This window comes from Protopterus annectens, chromosome 9.part0 (genome assembly GCF_019279795.1).
Source record: "Protopterus annectens isolate FY-2018-M chromosome 9.part0, PAN1.0, whole genome shotgun sequence".
Taxonomy (NCBI): domain Eukaryota; kingdom Metazoa; phylum Chordata; order Ceratodontiformes; family Protopteridae; genus Protopterus; species Protopterus annectens.
In genome coordinates, this window is record NC_056743.1 from 1,166,299,273 (window position 1) to 1,166,318,940 (window position 19,668).

The following is a 19,668-nucleotide window of genomic DNA, read 5'->3' on the forward strand; positions in this document are numbered from 1 at the left end:
TCTGCGATATATAAAAATAAGTATAATTTTCTGTGCATTTAAAGTTTTTTTGAGTGTATCTGCTAAAAATTATATATATATATATATATATATATATATATACTTGTTTCCCACCTTTCTAAGCTAGTATAGTCCAGTTTTCAGGTTAGTGCTGAATTCAGGGCTGTGTTACAAATCTCTGTGTTTGCCCATACCTTACTTGGATAGAAGGAAGTTCTCTGTTCACCTGTGAGAGAGGGGAGCTTTGAGCAGCCTGTGTGTCCCTGGAGGAGTGGTTTCAGCCCAGAAATTAGTAGTTTATTTGCCATTTGGGCTAATTTCTATCTCTTTCATTTCCCTGCTATAAATACCATATTTACCTGGTTTTACACGCCGGGCAGTGCCGGTTAGCTTGGGTAAAACTATTCCCGGCTCCACAAAGTCTCCTATTCAATTTTTTCCTTGGAACTAGACAAACTTTCAACTTAAGCACTCAAGCCACTCATTTCTCAACCTGGCACTTACTCAAAACTTATAGCAAGCACTTATAAACTCTAGCACTAGACCCTCCTGTACTGTACAGAAGGACAAGGCTCTCTATTCGACCTTACCAGCCATTCAGTAAAACAGTTCACTGTACCTATCCAGGCATGTCCAAAGGGCAGTTTCAGGTGTACTCTCCAGTCCAGTTGGTGAATCTGGGCATTTTGAGGCAATGTTACAACTGCCTCATGTACACAGACAACCCCCTCCTCCTACCACCAAACACTAATACATGTGAGAGATGCAATTATACAGCCAAACTGGAGGCTAAGCTCTCTCAACCCAAGACTGGATCAGACAGTCAAGAGGAGAAGGGAAATACTTGCATCACACCACCAGTCTTACATAAACCCATTAAAGCAGCATTGGAAAAAAACACACATAAATACATGAAAACATATTCGGAGGCTCTAAATAAAAATCTGCAAAACCAACAGAGACCTCCAAAGCAAACATCCAAGCAACCTCCACCCCCCCAACACAAACCATGAAACACATATTTTACAAAACCAGTGTGCCATGCAATCACAGCCCTTAAGGCAAAATAACATACCCAGCATACTAGTAATAGGTGACTCTATAGTCAGGCACACTGACGTCCCACTCACTAGGTTGAATAAGGAGAAGGTTACTGTTAACTGCCTGTCGGGTGCCAGGATCCGCCACATAACACAAACACTCAGGTCACTACAGAACAAGTACATATATGACTCTGTCATTGTCCATGTTGGTGTGAATGACCTGAGCCATACTTCTCTGGACTACATGAAAAGAGACATGGAAGAGCTCTCTGATCATGTAGCCCAGGCCAGTATGACCCTGACCCCGAGTAGCATCCTGCCCTCACCAAGAATGATACCACAGTATAAAGAAAAAATTCTCAATTTCAACAACTGGCTAAGTTTCTGGTGTCATTCAAAGGGGATCCAGTGTCTGTCTGCCTGGGATGACATGCTCGACAAGCCACGCTACTTCGCTAGAGATGGCTTGCACCTGTCACCCTTAGGCTTTCAAATACTGGCCAAGGCTCTTGCCACCCCCTTAGTGCCTTTTTTAGGCAAGGCTCAAAAGACAAACCTACCGCCGTAAATAGCACAAGTAACAAAAAACTCAGGGTAGTGCTACTCAATGCCAGGAGTCTGAACCTCAAAATGCACACACTCGAGGCACTCATCAATATGGAGAAAATCAATATATGTGCAGTAACAGAAAACCTGGTTTAAGGGTCCAGAGAGCACCCCAGCACTACTAGGCTACAACTCATACCATACATTTCGGCCACAGAACCCAAACCGAAATACAAAAGGTGGGGGCGTATCCATATTCATCAAGGATACCCACACCTCCAGGTTAGTGGCACAGCACGATGCTTCAGAGATCATCCACGTGAAACTAACAATGGGCAAAACTGCAATTCAAATTGTAGCTTGCTACAGATCACCCACCATGTCCCAGGACCCCCATTCTGTGTTCCTGGAAACACTGGGAAACATAAAGGTCCTACCAAACACCCTAATATTGGGTGATTTCAATTATCCAAACATTAACTGGGAGAACTACTCAAGTACTAACTCCCTTGCACAACATTTCATAGAATTTGTAAACTCAAACACCCTGGTTCAACTGGTCTACAGTCCCACCAGAGGTGACAACATATTGGACCTGATCATCACCAGTATGGGTGACCTGTGTTCCACACCGGAGGTCAACCCCTCGCTTGTTAGATCTGACCATAAACTAATCACTTTGGATATCCACATTCCACCCCCACCCCTGTTCAAGAAAACCACCGTGAAAAACTTTTCAAAAGCAAACTTCACATTACTTAAGACCAAGGTGGAAAGTTTCAAAACCCCCATGCTGAATGATAATGCTGTCCAAGCTGCAAAATTATTTACTAATGCATTCTATGGGCACCTAAAAGAATGCATTGATCATACCATCACAAGCAAAACCAAGACTCACTCCTCCAAGAAAAGGAAACCAGTCTGGTGGACTCCTGCCATAAACAAGCTATACAATAGAAGGAGGAAGCAAGTACAGAAAATAATAAAATCCCAAAAAGGGAAGACATCCCTGATCAGTATCAGCATGAAACTACGATCCCTCATAAAATCATCCAAGGCGAGCTTTGAAAGAAAAATTGCCAAGGACTCCAAAGATAACCACAACGCATTCTTTAGCTATGTCAAGAATCTAAGTCGCAATGCTCAGATCTGCTCTGAGTTAGTACAGAATGGCACAAAATACACTGAACTGATCAATATCGCCAACAACCTGGCAGACAGGTTCAGCGCAAACTTCACCCCCCTCTCACCCCCAAGAGGGCCCATAACCATACCAGAAGAATGTAGAGTCCCTGAAATCACACTCAGGTTAAAACAGTCCTCTCCAAAGCCAAAAACACAGCATCAGTGGACTGGACGGTGTCCCAGGCTGCGTCCTACACAAGCTCAAAGATGAATTATCCCCTCACCTAAACACACTGTTAAAACTCAGCCTCTCCACAGGCTACGTACCCATAGAGTGGTGCACAGCAGCAGTTATTCCACTCCACAAAGGTGGTGCCACAACAGACCCCGGGAACTATCATCCTATAAGCCTGACTAGCTTGGCCTGCAAGGCTATGGAGCGCATCATCATGGAACTCATTAGCAGAGACATTGGGAACCTCCAAACACTGGACCCTACCCAATTCAGCTTTGTTAAGGGCAGATCATGCCTCTTAAACCTGGTGGACTTCTTTGAGACAGTTACCAAGGCTATAGATGAGGGAAAGGTGGTACACACAGCCTACCTAGACTTCACAAAGGCCTTTGACACCATTCCCCATTCTGGTATTATAGGCAAGCTCACCAGCCTAAACATAAACCCCTACATCACAAGATGGGTTGCCAACTGGCTCATGGACAGAACCCATATGGTGAGAGTTGTGGGAGCTAGGTCCGACTCCAAATCAGTTACAAGTGGAGTCCTCCAGGGCTCAGTCCTAGGACCCCTCCTGTTCAGCATATACTTTTCAAAGGTACAGGCAAGCACAGGAGGACTATGGCTGACCAAGTTCGCAGACGACTGCAAACTAGGGGCTATAATTGACTCTCCAGCTGACACAGACATCCTCCAAAAGGGTCTCACTGAGATGGATACCTGGTGTCAAAATCATGGCCTCAAGCTAAATGCCAAAAAGTGCATAGTCATCCCCTTCACTATCGAGAACTGGCTCACCAATCAATGCCTACTTCTGAACCCCAATAAAACTAAACTTCTACTCTTCCCTCCCACTAGTAGATCCACCACACTTTCATTCTCTGTCACATCTAACAATGGTACCACTATTTCCCGAGATAATCACACCAAACTGCTAGGGGTTATCATAGACAACAATCTCAAATTTGACCTACAGGTCAACAAAACCATACAGACCATCAATAAGAAGCTTGGATCACTGTATAGAAACAAGACATTTTTAACCCCACTGGCTAGGACTGCAATCGTCCGATCACACCTACTCTCTACTCTCTTATATGCCTCACCTGTACTCTCAAACCTCAACAAATCTGAACTAGGTAAGCTGTCCCATAGCTACAATCATATTGCCAGATTTGCCACTGGCTCCACCTATAAAACCCACCACTGCCAGAACCTTAAACAACTAGAGTGGCTAGAACTGCCCAGCTTAGTTCAATTCAGTCAACTCTTAATAGCGCACAAAATTTTGTACCACCCTGAGGATACCCCCTCACTTAAAAATATTATTAAGCCATATAGAAATCTAAGATCCCTACGGTCAGCCAATAAACTACTGGTCCAAACCCACAAAGCTAATAACTCTGCTGGTGAATCTCTGTTTGCCAACTTCATTGGCAAAACCTGGAATTTGTTGCCAAATATATAACCCTACAATCCTCCAAAAGTGTCTTCAAAAAAAAACTCAAACAGTATCTCAAAGTGAATTGGCTATGCCCATGTACCAACCCTGATTAAGTTATAAACTAAAAGCATATTCTGCAATTATCATAACTTGTAACTACATCACCAAGCTCTGCTTCCAATCTGATGTCTCTTACTTTTAACTGTCTGTCCATGACAATTGTGAGTCCCTACTAGGGAACACTACTAACCCATTGTATATAATCACTTTGTTTTTATAATTGTTTGCTAACTTCTGTGTAATCTATGTAAGTTTGTCTTTGTGGAGCTTTTCTCCCCAGGCCTCCACTGAAAATGGACATATATCCAGTCGGACTATCCCGGTAAACAAATGTAAAGTAAATAAATAAATAAATTTGGAAAAAAACAAAGTACCCACAAACTAGCACATAGGTGGTAGTCCCCTAAATACGGAAGATGTAATAAGGGATCTGGGGACCCAAGTAGATAGTAATCTCACCTTTGATAATCACATTGCCAAAGTGGTTAGAAAATCCTTCTACGTGGCCCACCTAATCACAAATGGGTTCGCATCCAGATCAAAAGAGGTCATTGTGCCTCTCTACTCATCATTCATCAGACCAATCATAGAGTATAATGCCCCATTTGGGATGTACCTTACAAGACATCTGCAACAGCTGGAAAGACCAGAGAAGTACCTCACCAAGAGGATCATTGGCCTCAAACAGATGCCTTATGCAGCTCAACTGAAGAAATTACAGCTGTACTCGGTTGCATACCGCCTACTCAGAGGTGATCTCTGCCTGACATACAAGGCCATGTCCAACCCAGAATTGATGGACATGCTCCACCTAAAGAAAACCATATCTCCACGAGCCACACACTCTAGGGATCTAAACCTCACCACAACAATAAATAGGATGTGCTGGAGGGATAGATTCCTGTCCCAGAGACTTCCCATGCTTTGGAACAAGATCCCAATCTACATTAGGCAGGGCTCCTCGCTAACACTCTTCAAAAGAAATCTTGACAAGTGGATGGGAAACAGAAAGTTTACCTCAGGGATCACTTCAGTGGCTCTGCTGGACAGAGGCACAGGGAACTAATCTAAGGGGGTGGCAAAAGCCAACACATTCTGGCTAGGCTTATAAATGCCTTCAGGCAGATAGCCTAGTACCTACCTATGAACCTATAAACCTATTGGTATAATCAGTATGGTCTTGCACTAATTTTTTTATTTTAGTTGACTTTAATTTGTCCATTTGTTGTCCTATACTTGAAAAGATACGATTGTGATCGTAATGATACCATAAATAGTCTGTGTGATTTTTTATCTCCCCATTTAGTTGTTCTACTTCTTTCCCAATGTTATCCACTGCTATTTTATAATGTTTACTCATTACATCCATCAGTTCAATCCCGTGCTTGTTGAAAAGTTGGATAAATTCTTTATGAAACACTGACCCAGCTTCTAAGCCTGTAGGGAATTGCCAAGATCTAAGACCTTTAGGAACGATGTTACTCTTGGTACACTCGGCAAAGTACACTATTTTTAGCTGAAGTTTTTTGTATTTAAGGAGTTTATAATCGAGTGTTTTCAACTTATACACTAGTAAATGTTCACTTCCTCCAGCCGATGACAACGGTATGTTTTCTGCTCCTTGGGTGCTGAGTGTTGGTGAGTCTCTTAGCCAGGCAGAAATATCCAGGGCACCAATGAGCCCCGAGGAAGTGTTAATGTTCTGTTCATTAATTATATTGCTTGACAGTGATGTTTGGGACCGATTCTCAGCGTACATTGGTTGTAAAACATTAGTGTTCATACTATTAGTCTACTGATCATTAGAAGTTAGAGCTACAGGGAAGTTATAGTTCATGGTGTTGTCCACAGGTCTATTAGAGTACCCATTCAAAGGGTTGAGATTATTCTGTGATAGTGAAGTTTGAACTTGAGATAGAGATTCCACACGGGCTGCAAGATCATCTAGCCATTTAGTCATTAGTCCCAGCAGCAGGGTGAGGTTCCTGGCTTCATTGTGTGTAGATTGGGTAGATTGCATCAATGAACTCTCCAGTCCCTCTAGTTCTTCAGATGCCATAACAAAGACAAACTAGTGCAAACAGAAAATAGAAATAGGAGCAATACAAATCCAAAACAACCAAAGTACTCCAGGACCAAGAGAAATAAAGTTTAATGAAGTGTGTTTTTTGCCTTTTTAACAGAATTCAGTATTTATTTAAAATAGTTTAAACAATGTTTTGAAAATACATTTTTCTAGTTATTTCAGGCTATCAAAGGTGTTATTGTGTATTTGATCTTACATTAAGCGGCTGCAGGATGATTATGCTTTGCTTTTAAAAAGTTAAAAAAGTTACAAAGTCCAATAGTTCAAAATTTTAAGGGGCATTGAGTTGTTAATTGTTAATTATGTTATTTAATATGTTAATGCTTTCTGTCAAGACTGTTTTATTAGTGTTCTTAAGCATAGGCTTATGTTCAATTGTTTATCTGAAGAAGTTGGGTCAGTGTACCCGATGAAAAGTGCTTCATTAAACTTCATTTATTTCTCTTGGTCCTGGAGTACTTTGGTTGCTTTGGATTTGTATTGTTCCAGAATTTGTAGATGACTCTGGACTCTCACCCCCAAGGAGTGGGGTGAGGACAACATAACTACATTGTTAAGCCAATTGGACCAAATTATGTGTGCTCAGTGGATACTTGTGTGAAATGAAGAGCTAAGTGTGAGACGATATTTTTTTTTTTTTGGGACAGGTGCCCATTTTTTTTTTAGGGTGAGAGTGGAATGTTATGGAAGGGACACAGGTACGTGTGGGGGAGGTAAGTTGGGTAGGTGAAGAAGCTTTAGCACACAGACAATACAAACAAGACATCAGACAGGGTTGGTGTGTGACACAAGAGGGGGGTGAACACCTTGGATGGTGAGGGTGTTGTGGAATCGCAGTCCAATGTGCCTCCACAAGGTAACAGCATGACTCACATCTCCACCCTTGGGACTGTCGGAACTGCTCCACCACTGCCCAGAAGGTGACAGTGGTGGAGGCTGGGCTCCAGAACAAGCCTGCCCCACCAAGGTGGCCAGCATGTTCTCCATCTGGAGCAGGTGTCATCCAACCCCACAAAAGATGATCCCATGCACCAAAGTGGCAGTTCATTATGGGTGAGAACTGCCCCTCCACCACTGCTCCCAGAGTGGTGCCTGTCCCTGTCCCATGGGGTGGTACTACCTGATGCCACAGGTAGTACAAGGGCAGCAGAGGGGGCAATACCAGGCTGGGTTCCAGACGTGCTGGGAACTGGTGCCACAGGGGTAGGAGGCAAGGTAGGTGTATCACAAAGAACCAGCTGACCTTGATGAGTTGTAGTAAAGTAGTTATAAGAATAAGTTAAGGTTTGTAATAACCAAAACAATGTTCATATGAACAGAATGGAACATAACATTGATTAATACAAATACATATTATGGTATATTAAGTGTAACACAACATTAAGTAACGTAACAGTAAGTGTGTTAAAGCAAGCCAGAATGAAACAACCCATAAGGCCACCAAAACAGTTGGTTTAAAAAAAATGTTAATATTAAATCATAATAATAAATAACAATAATACATTAAAGAAGATAAGGTGTGGGTAAAGAGAGAAAAACATGCCATTATTATTTTATTATTTATTATTATTATTTTATTTTACATTTGTTGACCGGGAAAGTCCGACTGGATGCATGTCCATTTTCAGTGGAGTGCCAGGGAGAAAAGCTCCACAGTTAAATTTTAAGCAAAATATAAGGTGTATACAGAAACATTCAAATTTACATAGATATTACCAAACTTAACATTGACTAGTAACATAGCATTTAAGCTCAAAATTTAACATATTTACATAGACTGAACACATCTTTTACAGTTTTAGGTTGAGGCATTACATAATAGTGAACATTGTTAGCGGGAGTTGCATTTTTTGCTTTATGCAGTTGACTTGTTGGAGCAAGTTAGCCACAGTAGGGAGTGTAGGAACAAATAGAGCAAAGATTAGACATAGTAGAGAGTTTAGTAGCAGGAGAAGAGACAGAGATGGGAAACTGAAGAACAGGTTAAATAAGAAAAGCAGGAGGAGTAAGTAGCTTAAGTATAGGGTAAGAGTAGAGGTGTAAAGATAAATGTGTAGTGGATAGATAACAGAGTGTCCTAGCAGTGACCTATTGGTATTGACTAAGGAGTATGAATTAGAGGTGGAACTGGAAGGAAGCTAGAGAAGTTGCATTCTTTTGGTGATGAAGCAGAAGTCAGAGGGCAAGAGTAAGGGGAGAGGGTGGTAGAGGGGGAGAGTCAACCAGGCGGGGAATGTGCATATCCATGTGTGCTTTAGGTGTTCTTTCAGTAGTCTTTTAAATGTAATCTTTGAGCCTGCTGAGGTAATAACAGTAGGTAGGGTGTTCCAAATTTTGCCTGTGTAATTAGGGAAGAGGGAGTCCCCTGCTATGTTTTTGGTCTTGGCAACCTTGATTAATTTTTTGTTGCTAGAACAAATATGTCTAGTTTTAGCTTGTAGTTGTAGTAGATTGGCCAGAGCTGGAGTTTTGGACAAAGGAAAGCTGATGATAGTTTAGGAGATTAAGGAATTCAAGCCAACCAAGTTGTTTTAGGGAATGGGAGTGGTGGGTAGAGGGCACCGGTAGCAAATTTTGCAATTTGATTGCAACAGGTGTTGAGTTTGACAATTTCAGTTTTGGGTAAGTTGGAGAGAATGGGTGAGGCATAAAATAGTGTGAAAACAAGGTGAGTTTGAGCAATTGTTATCCTAGCAGGTTGTGTTAGAAATGGTTTATTTTTATATAGACTACCCAGTTTTTTGTGGATATTTTTAATATTTTGATTTATATGCTGATTAAATATGAGGTTATTATCAATGGTCACTCCCAGCAATTTAGTGTGAGTGCCAGGGGAGATGACAGTCACATCCCTGGACACAATATTAAATGGGCTGGGTATTGTTGTAGATTTGTTAGGTGTAAATAGCAGCAGTTTGTATTTTGGGGGATTTAATATTAGGTTTTTGTTAACAAACCAGTTTTCAGTGGTATGGAAGGCTTTTTAGATTATAGAGAGGAGTTTCTGAGGATCATTGGCTGAACAGACAAGTGTTAAATCATCAGCATATTGTATAACTGTTGCATCTTGACAGATGCTGTGGAGGTTATTGGTGAAAATGGAGAATAGGAGGGGACCATTAGTGATATTGCAGATGATATCCCTAAAACTGACAATACATACTTCTACAAGTGTGTAGTGTCAGTTGTGAGTAAAGTGACTACAATTCTTCTATAGCTGATGTAGCATGTACAGTACATACCTCTCAAGCTATTAGCATGGGATAGTATGGGGAAAGCAATTACAAATGAAGGTACACAATGGCACAGAACAGTTTCACATAATCTGAACATACATAACTACCAAGGTATTCTGTAAACAGATTTGAAAACACATTGCATTCCAGGTAAACATTTATCTGGTAACCATGGACCAGACAGACTAAGGAGTAATAATTATAATACAAAAGATCATGACAGTTGAGAGGTATGTTTGTGTACATCAAGTAGACTAAACAGCCATCATGACTTAATTGGCAAGTATGGGAGTAGAACCCAAAAGATGTGACTGCAGGGGACATTGTAAATAATGTAACAATTGACTGCAGCAACTTAGAACAAACATGCAATGAATAAAGCCCTACTGCAAATATTAAGACAGATTTATTTATGAAACCACAATGCTGTTTAACACTTTATTGGTATTCATGTTAATTATCTGTGAAGTCTACACATGATATCTGCCCATAAAGTTGGCTACCTCACCCCTATACCTGTTGTTCCTGGAGTGGGAGGAAGACAGAGCATTATGTGACTGAAATTGGCCTGGAGACAGCCTTGAACCATACTATGAGTTGTGCAATACATTTGTCAGGCCATAACTTCTGCATTCTACAGTTATTACAGTTTTACAGTTGGCTGCAGTGACATTGTAACATACATTCAATGAATGCATCCCTTCTGCAAATATTAAGACATATTTATTTAGGAAACCATAATGCTGCTTAACACTTTATTGCTATTGGTGTTATTTATCTGTGAAGTGTACACACAATATCTGCCCATAAAGTGAGATACCTCATCTATATACCTGTTGTTCCTCGAGTGGGAGGAAAAGAGAGTATTATGTAACTGAAACTGGCCTAGAGACAGCCTTGAACCATAATATGAGTTGTGCAACACATTTGTCAGGCCATTACTTTTGCATTCAACAGTTATTACAGTTGTACAGTTGACTGCAGCAACCTTACCATAGACATGCAGTGTATACAGCTCTACTGCAATTATGTTATGACACCATAATCCTGCTTTACACATTTTTGCTTACTGTTATTGGTAATGTTTATTGTTTATTGTACTACAGTTTTTATTGTTCATTTATTGCACTACAGTTCTTATTGTCCATTTATTGCACTAGAGTTCTTACTGTTTATTCTATATTAAAGTACAAGTTTTATCATGTATTCTTTATTGCAGTACAGTTTTTAATGTTTATTGTCTATTGCACTACAGTTAGCATAAATATATCCATACTTACCACACTCATGGTGCAAATTGGCCAGGCGCCCAGCATGGGACTGCATGTTCTGATTCCTCTCAGCTACAGCTATTGGGAGAGAAGCACACCATTATGCATATTAGTTTGGCACTGATTCAGTTTGCATTTTAGTAAAATTTACTTATGTATTTATTTATTTATTTATTTACTTATTTATTGACATCTGTTGACTGGGAAAGTCCACTGGACCAAAAAGTCCCATTTTCAGTGGAGGCCCAGGGAGAAAAACTACAGCAATTACAGACAATATTAAATTTCAGTTTACACATTACAAATTGTATCAGTGTTTCAAAATAAAATGTAAAAAATAAAAAAAGCTCCAACAATTACAGACATTTTTAAAAATGTCATATCAGAAATTATTAATTGTAACAGAGTCACATATGAAGAAAACATAGAAAAAAGGCTGACATGCACCAAGTATAACTTTTCAATCAGTATACCTTGGTCTAAGAAAATTATGTTTGATAATTACATGAAATATTTTATGGATAGTATAAGTAAAATTAAATAGTAATAGAGGGGAAATGCAGGCTTACAGAAAGAAAAAAGACTGAGTACTAAGAAGTAAAAAAAGGAAATTGTTTGGGTAAGTAGCTAAAGATAAATTAAGGTGGTTTAGTCATGATAGTACTGGAACAGATTTGGCTATTGAGGTATAGTTCCTTTAGTGCTGTTTTGAATGTTATTAATGAGTTGAGTTGAGTGATAGAGTGAGGGAGTGCAAAATAGTGGGATAAATACTTACATATGTCTGGGGCATGCCCAGCCCTTGTCTCTTGGACCCAGGTGTCCAATGTTCCCCTCTTTCTACACTTCAGGTTGTCATAGTGATGACAACACTGCTCATCAATGCGGGGGATATCAGCAGCACTAGTAAGCACCCTGGCTTACAGATCGCAGGCCATAGTCTTACATTCTGAGCTCTAGTACTCACCCTGCATCAGACTAGGTTCATAATTAGGAGCCCAACAAAAACCCTGGACTCCTGAACACCCCATCTCTGCACTTGAAAGTGTGGACCCTCTCCAACACCCTGTGGCATACTCACAGTTAGACAGACTCCAACAAATTTTGCAGAATTCCCACCTATTGGGCTTAATATAGGCTGTTTTTAAACCCTTACATGTCATTCAGCCACATTCAAAAAAGTGCTGTGTTGCTTAATATTGTGCAAACCAGCTAAGTAGAGCTGAGCATAGCAAAAACTTGCACAACTGTCGTTTTAGCAAAGCTTAGCGACATGCAACAGCAGTAACCATTAACCATCTTTAAGCAATGCTTAGCACAGCGCAGCTCTGCCAAATGTACCAATTTTGTTTTTACATTAAACAAGAAATCAAATTACATAAAAAAATGGTATGACTGCTAGGCTGTTAAACCATGACTTGCTAAGCTTTAGGCCATGACTCTACCCATTTAGCTACTTGGATAGTACGTAAACTAGTATACCTTATAAATAAACTCAGAAAAAACAAACTGCAACAAAATGAAGGAGGAAAAAGGACCACACCGGATACTCAAAACAGTTCCAATTAGCGCTTTTGTTTACTAAAATAAGCAAACTTCTTCAGACAATTTTAAGACACACAAGTACACTTAAATACAATACTTATCATGACATCATTTCCTTTAGAAAAACATAATTTCCTTTGGAAAAACATAATTTCCTTTGGAAAAACACAGCCTCATTTTAAAGTGCCAAACTCTAAAAAACAAACCATATATCAAAAAACAAATGAATAAATAAAAATCCTTACAAATACTTCCAAAAATTCCATGTAAAAATACATTTGTATAATTTAATAAATATACAGTAAAAAACGTTAAAACATGTAGAAACATAAATCTATCTAATTAACGCTTTTAATTTCAAGATGGTCTTAATAGAAACAAAGTCATTTAAACCTGGCGGAACTAAGGCATTTAATTTCAACTGCCAAATCAGTTCCTTCTCCTCTAATTTCAAATCCATCGGTCCACCCCTAAAATTATCCAGAACTTTTTCAATAACTAAGAACTTGAATTCATGTTTGGGACACAAATTGATATGCCTTGCAAGTGCATTGTTCAAATTCTTTTTATCAATGGCATACAAGTGCTCATAAATTCTATTCTTGAGGGGTCTTTCAGTTTTGCCCACGTAAAAAATGGAGCAATTTTTACATGAGCTCAAGTAAACCACCCCTCTGGTGTTACAATTGAATTTATCATTGATATTATATTTTTTGCCATTTATTGTAAAAAAGGTTACCACATCTATAAATTTGCACCAACGGCAGGCCTCACATTTAAACATCCCACAGTGTGGGGGATGACATTTTAAAGTACTATTTTCCAAAAGTGTTTTTAAATTCCTGCCTTTCCTGAAGACTACAAAGGGAGCCTCTCCTACATGTTGCCTAGTTAAATTATTATCTAATAAGAAGGACCAATTTTTTAAAATGATTGATCTCAAAAAAGGAGCATCTATAGAAAATGTAGTTATAAAGCTCAACCTTGCTAAATCAACATCTGAGGACCCAGATGGTTGTTTAGGGACAAAATCCCTATGATCCCAGTCAATTCCTGATGTGTTGCAAGTAACGTCCAAATTGTCCAATGAATTATCTGGACTAAGAGCCCAAATTGGTGAAGATATTACTATCTTTGACATTCAATAATGGTTTAAAAATACCACAAACTCTTTTAGAGGAGATTTCATCTATCAGGTCATCCACTAAATTGATGGGGTAGCCACGTTTACCGAACATTTCCTTCAATAAGCTGCATTCATCTAAAAAATGATTCTCTAAGGTCACCATTCTTGCAGCCCATACCAGTTGACCCTTAACAACTCCCCTTTTCTGATGAAAAGGGTGGCAACTGGAAAAATGAAGGAATGCATTCGAGTATGTGGATTTTCTAAAAATTTTGGAAATAACCCCATCCAATGAAGGACGTTTAATCAATTCAACATCAAGGAAGCAAATTCGTTCAGTAATGACCCAGGTAAATTCAAGGAAATTTGTGTATTTAGAAATATGTTCAACAAATGCTGCAGCAGAATTCCTACTACCTCACCAAAGGATAAAAATATCGTCTAAATAACGGGTGTACCATGCAACTTTTTCTTGGAAAATATGGTCCCTAAATAGGAATTGTTTTTCCCAGTGGGCCATCACTGTGTTGGCAAAAGTACCATCACACGGAGACCCCATGGCTACACCAGTTTTCTGTAAGTAAAATTCTCTGTTGAACAAAAAATAATTATTACTCAAAACTAATTCCAACAAATAAATAATTAAATCAATAGAAGCACTATCCAAATGTTGTTCTAACAAAAAGTCCCTGACCCATTCACAACCAAGCTCCTGAGAAATGGTAGTGTACAAATCACGGACATCAATTGTTAAAAAATTCAGGTTCCTAGAAAAAGGAAAATTATTCATGGCACCTAAAAATGCCCATGAATCCTTGCATATCTGGGTTTCATTTCTTAAAGCTTCCTTGAGTTTGACATCCACAACGAAGATTATAATTATAACATGAGTTCTCTGTTGACCAATAGGGCTTATGTAAAAGTTTCCCTCAATGAAATGAATGGAGCATATCAAAAAATTAAAGGCTTCATTAATGATTTGTTTCTTGAGGAACGCATTGATGTTGATTTGTGGAACTTTCTGTTAATCCCCTACCCAATCACCCCTACCTTATTTGGCTTACCTAAAATCCACAAAAATTTGGAAAAACCTCCCTTCCGTCCCATCATTGATGGGAGGCAGTCTATAACTTATGGATGTGCTAAATTTGGGGATGTTAAACTCAAGGAAGCTTTAAGAAATTAAACCCAGATATATCTACCATCATATAAATATGGCAATTGTGGTTTAAATGCTATACCAATGGCTAGAATTTTATGTGATGTTGGCCATTAGCTTAGTAAGGTCCTATGACCGTATAAAGATTGCACATGTCAATGTTGCTGTCATCCACATGTGCTGTCTTGAGCTGTGGATGTGCGTAGCCCTAAAATGCTGTATTCCAGTGTGGGGTTTTGAGGTAATGTATTGATGAAGAGTGCTGAATTTTATTACTTGTTCCTTCCATAACAGCTGTATTACTATGCCTGTTGTGGACTGTTGACATGGGATGATGTTATGTCTACTGTTGCCTTAGTATAGCATGTGCTTTTGTCATGGAGTATATTAGCATTCTACACATTTCTCATTCAAGCATCACAGTGACACTTGCAGTATGGCACATGTGTGTATGTGTATACCTAACATTATAAACTGCAATGTGACATACAGCAATATTACATCATACTGATTACATGGGCACATATGCCTTGTTTCACCCACATATTGTAATGCTGTTATATACAAAAACATATTATCAGATTCTACTTACTTGCAGTCTTGGGGAATTCATTGTATGCACAATTGTTTTACTATTCACAAGGGGATTATTCAGGTGTTGTCCAGCAGCATTGTGTGACTGTCATCATTTGTGTTATTAACTGTTCTGCATGCACCACATCAACCTCATTTGTAATGTGCCCATTGATGGTATCTGAGCCCTCATACACACCTTTCCAATGATAAACATATAAGAATATGATGCGCAACTGATGTAATGACATGAACTAGGTGGAGACGTACAACTGTGTTAACAGTTCAGCCGTGTCTCATGTGATTCATACTCAAGGCTGTATTTGGTGGTGTTGTCACAAATCTTTTATTAAGTAAGTACAAAATCTTAAGGGGAATACACAGATATGTATACACATGGTTGTGGATGTTACTATGAATACTTAGCTGGAGGCAATAGACAACCTGCTAGCTGGCAGATTTAGCTAAAACATCAACTCACCTGACCACACTACACATCTCACAGTGTATATATACAAACATTTCTCAGCATATTTTATCAAGAGAGAAGCTCATGTGTGCACTCTCTAAGGCTAAAAACATGGCATTAGTGAGCCTTGACAGCATTCCATGATAATTAATTTATAATTTAAAACATGACCTAGCTGACACAGTTGGATCTTAACTTAACCACAGACTCCAGACAGGCTATTGTCTGGCAGAATGGTGGACAGCATCAGTCATTTGTATGAACAAGGGGGGACCATCACCTGGCACAGGCAATTATAGACCCATAAGCCTGACTAGCTTTGTTTGTAACCCAATGGAAAGAATCATTATGGACCTTATAAACAATTGCATATGCAATCTCCCGACTGTGTAAACAGCACATTTTGTCTTTGTTAAGGCTAGATCATGTCTGTTAAATCTTGTTTATTTCTTTGCGAAGGTCACCAAGGCCATGGATGATGGACAGAATGTGCATTCCATCTAACTTGACCTGGCCAAAGCATTTGACAGAATTCCACACTCAGATATTTCAGAGAAACTGTCTCAACTGGGCATAAACCAGTACATCATCAAGTGGGTAGTACAATGGATCACCACCAGGACACATACTCTTAAAGTGTGTGAAGTCACTTCTAGCAAGAGGTCAGTGACCAGTGCAATACCACAGGGTTCTGTACTAGGCTCTTTCCTGTTTAACCCTGGAACATATAACAATTATTGGAGTGTATAGACCACCAAAGTCAAGTGCAGATGACCTAGAGGAATTCGTACATTTCTTACATGAAACACAGGAGGGAAGAATAATATTAGCTGGGGACTTAAATTTACCAGAAACAGTCTGAAATAATATTGATTCAACAATGTTAGTAAAGAAATTATTCACAGAGTATATTCAGGAACAACAAATGCTTCAGATTGTAAAAAACTTAGCAGGGGATGGAATATGCTAGATATTGTTTGTGTTCCCAAATAAATTACTGTAACTTCAAGTCAAGTATTATCACCATTGATGTGCAGTGATCATGGGTTTCTTAAGGTTAATTTGTTGCTAGATAATTCTGCCAAACTGAAATCTAAGCCAATGCACAGAAGGTTAATTACAGATTATAGGGAAGCAGAATAGTTACTATATAAAACTAACTGGAGTGAGGTGTTCAGTGGAAAAACTGCAGATGGAATGTGGAAAGTTTTGAAAGAGAAATTGTTTGAGTGGAAAAAGTCAAAATAATGTTTAACATTAGGATCGGGTCTATATTAGAACATTGAACTTTCAAAATTTTGAGTGTTCTAATATCGACCCATTTTCAGCGAACACTGAAAATATCAAAAAACAGAAAGCAAATTTTTTCCTAGGGAAAGAATTTGGTTGTCCGTTTCTGTTGCTTCTGTATTTTCAGAGCTGTGGTGGAAAGTTACGGGTCGGGTTCAGGTAAGTGTGCGATTGTGTGGACGTGAGGATTATGGCGGGTTAGGTGAGTTAAGGTTAGGGCATGGGTCAGGTAAGTGTGCGATTGTGTGGAAGTGAGGGTTAGGGCAGGCTAGGTGAGTTAGGGTTAGGGCGCGGGTGAGATGACTGTGCGATAGTGACAGACTTTAAGGTTAGGGTTTGGGTTAAGGTAAGTGGATAGTTAGTGGTGTATGTATAGTTTAGTGTAGGGTTAGGTGTGAGAGTTTAGGTGTATGTGTGTGGATTGCTGTTTATTTGGTGTGCTTGTATTGTGTGTATGTGTTTTGGAACAGCATTTTTTTTTCCATAGGAAAAAATTCGCTGTTCTGTATGTTCGATGTTTTAAATTTTCGATTCATAGGGTTCGATATTAGAACACTCAAAATTTTGAAAGTTTGGTGTTCTAATATAGACCCTCAGGATCTAGGTATGCAACATCAGGGGGCTATATTTCCATAAGAACAAGATACCTGATTAAGGTGAAAGAAAAAAATATAAGAAATGGAAGAGAGGTCAAACTACAACTTTGAAAACTGAAATAAACAAGCTGGACAAACAGATTAAGCATAGTGTTAGACAAGATCAAGAAAAATTTGAAGAAAATTTATATAAATATATTGAGGGTAATAGGAAACCTTTTTATAGATTCATAAGATGTGGAAGGAATAAATATGTACAAACTGATAAATTGTGTGCAGATTCTAAAATGTATTCTCAGACACAACAGATTATAGATATATTTACAAAATCTTATGCAAAATAGTTTGGCTCTACAAAAAGGGTCATAAAGTTGTCCTAGTGACATTCAGGTAACCCCAGATACTGGAATCAAATTAGATTATATTGAAAAAGAACTGTGCAAACTGGATCCAAACAAAGCACAGGGAGGAGACTGAATAAGTAACAATGACCTGAGAACACTTCAGCAAGAACTTACACTACCATTATATTTATTATTCACTAGGTCATATAAATAGGGGAGATTCCTCAAGACTGGAGACATGCACTTATTAAACCTGTCTTTAAGGGAAAGGGGAGTAGGACAAACCCAGAATTATATAGACCCTTAAGTCTACTTTCATGTTGTGAAAAAATAATGGAGAAGGTAATACTGGCTAAGTTATTGTCAGAACTGGATAGGCTGGGACTTGAAACCATATATCAGCATGCATATGTTGAAAATAGATATATTACCACATGTGACATGATGTTCTATAAGAATATAATAATAGCTATGAATGAAAACTTGTGCTATGATGTGATTTATATAGATTTAACTTCAGCATTTGACAGGGTCATACACAAAACACTGATCAATAAATTAGTACAACTAGGTATTGATATACTGTTGATAAGATGGATAGCTGCATGGCTTACAAAAAGGACATGGCAAGTATCACACACCAACTGGACAGGTGAAATCCTTGGTTACAGTCAAGATGTCCTGCAGGGCTCTGTCCTAGGCCCTTACTTGTTTAGATTGTATCTTTCAGACCTTACTTTTTCATCTGAGGTGTTCTACAGTCTATATGCTGATGACCTGAAATTGGGTAAACTGATTACAAGTGTTACAGATAAGGCATGTTTGCAAAATAATTTGACTAAATTGACCATTTAAATACATCAAAAACTAAGTATATGAGATTTGGGAGACATAAACGGAAAGGTGAATACGTAATACAGCACAGAGAGATTGAAAGTGTAGACTCACTTAAGGACCTGGGTATATGGGTAGATTCAGCTATGAGTTTTTCTAATCATATCAATCAATTGGCTAATGGTAGTTATAGAACTATAGGTTGTATAAAAAGATTTATAAAGTCTAGGAAATCAAACATAATAAAGTCATTGTTTGTTAGTTACATTAGTAAGTTAGTTAGTTACATTAGACCCAAACTTTTACACTGAGCTAATCGAAGGAAGGACACTCAGCAAACTTGGAGCTATAATATATAACATTAAGTATCCTGATTTTGTTTATTTTGTTCTTTATTTCTTTGTTATTTATAGCACTTTGTGTACTGTGTATTTTTTCTAGCTAGTTTCACTGTGTGTGAGGTATTAACTGGAAATTGTCCACTTTTATTAAGCATCTGTTGGGTTGTTTGTTTCTGATAACTTGTTGCAGTTAAACTCTTTTTTCTAGAGGCTCCTTTAGCTGTTTAAAACTTTCATTTAAAGGCTCACTGCTGCTTTTCAGCTGTGAGTAACATTTCTGCAGTTTGTTCTAAGTAGTGGGGATATTTGTAGCATTTCCATATTCAGGCTTGTATTTGGGCCTAG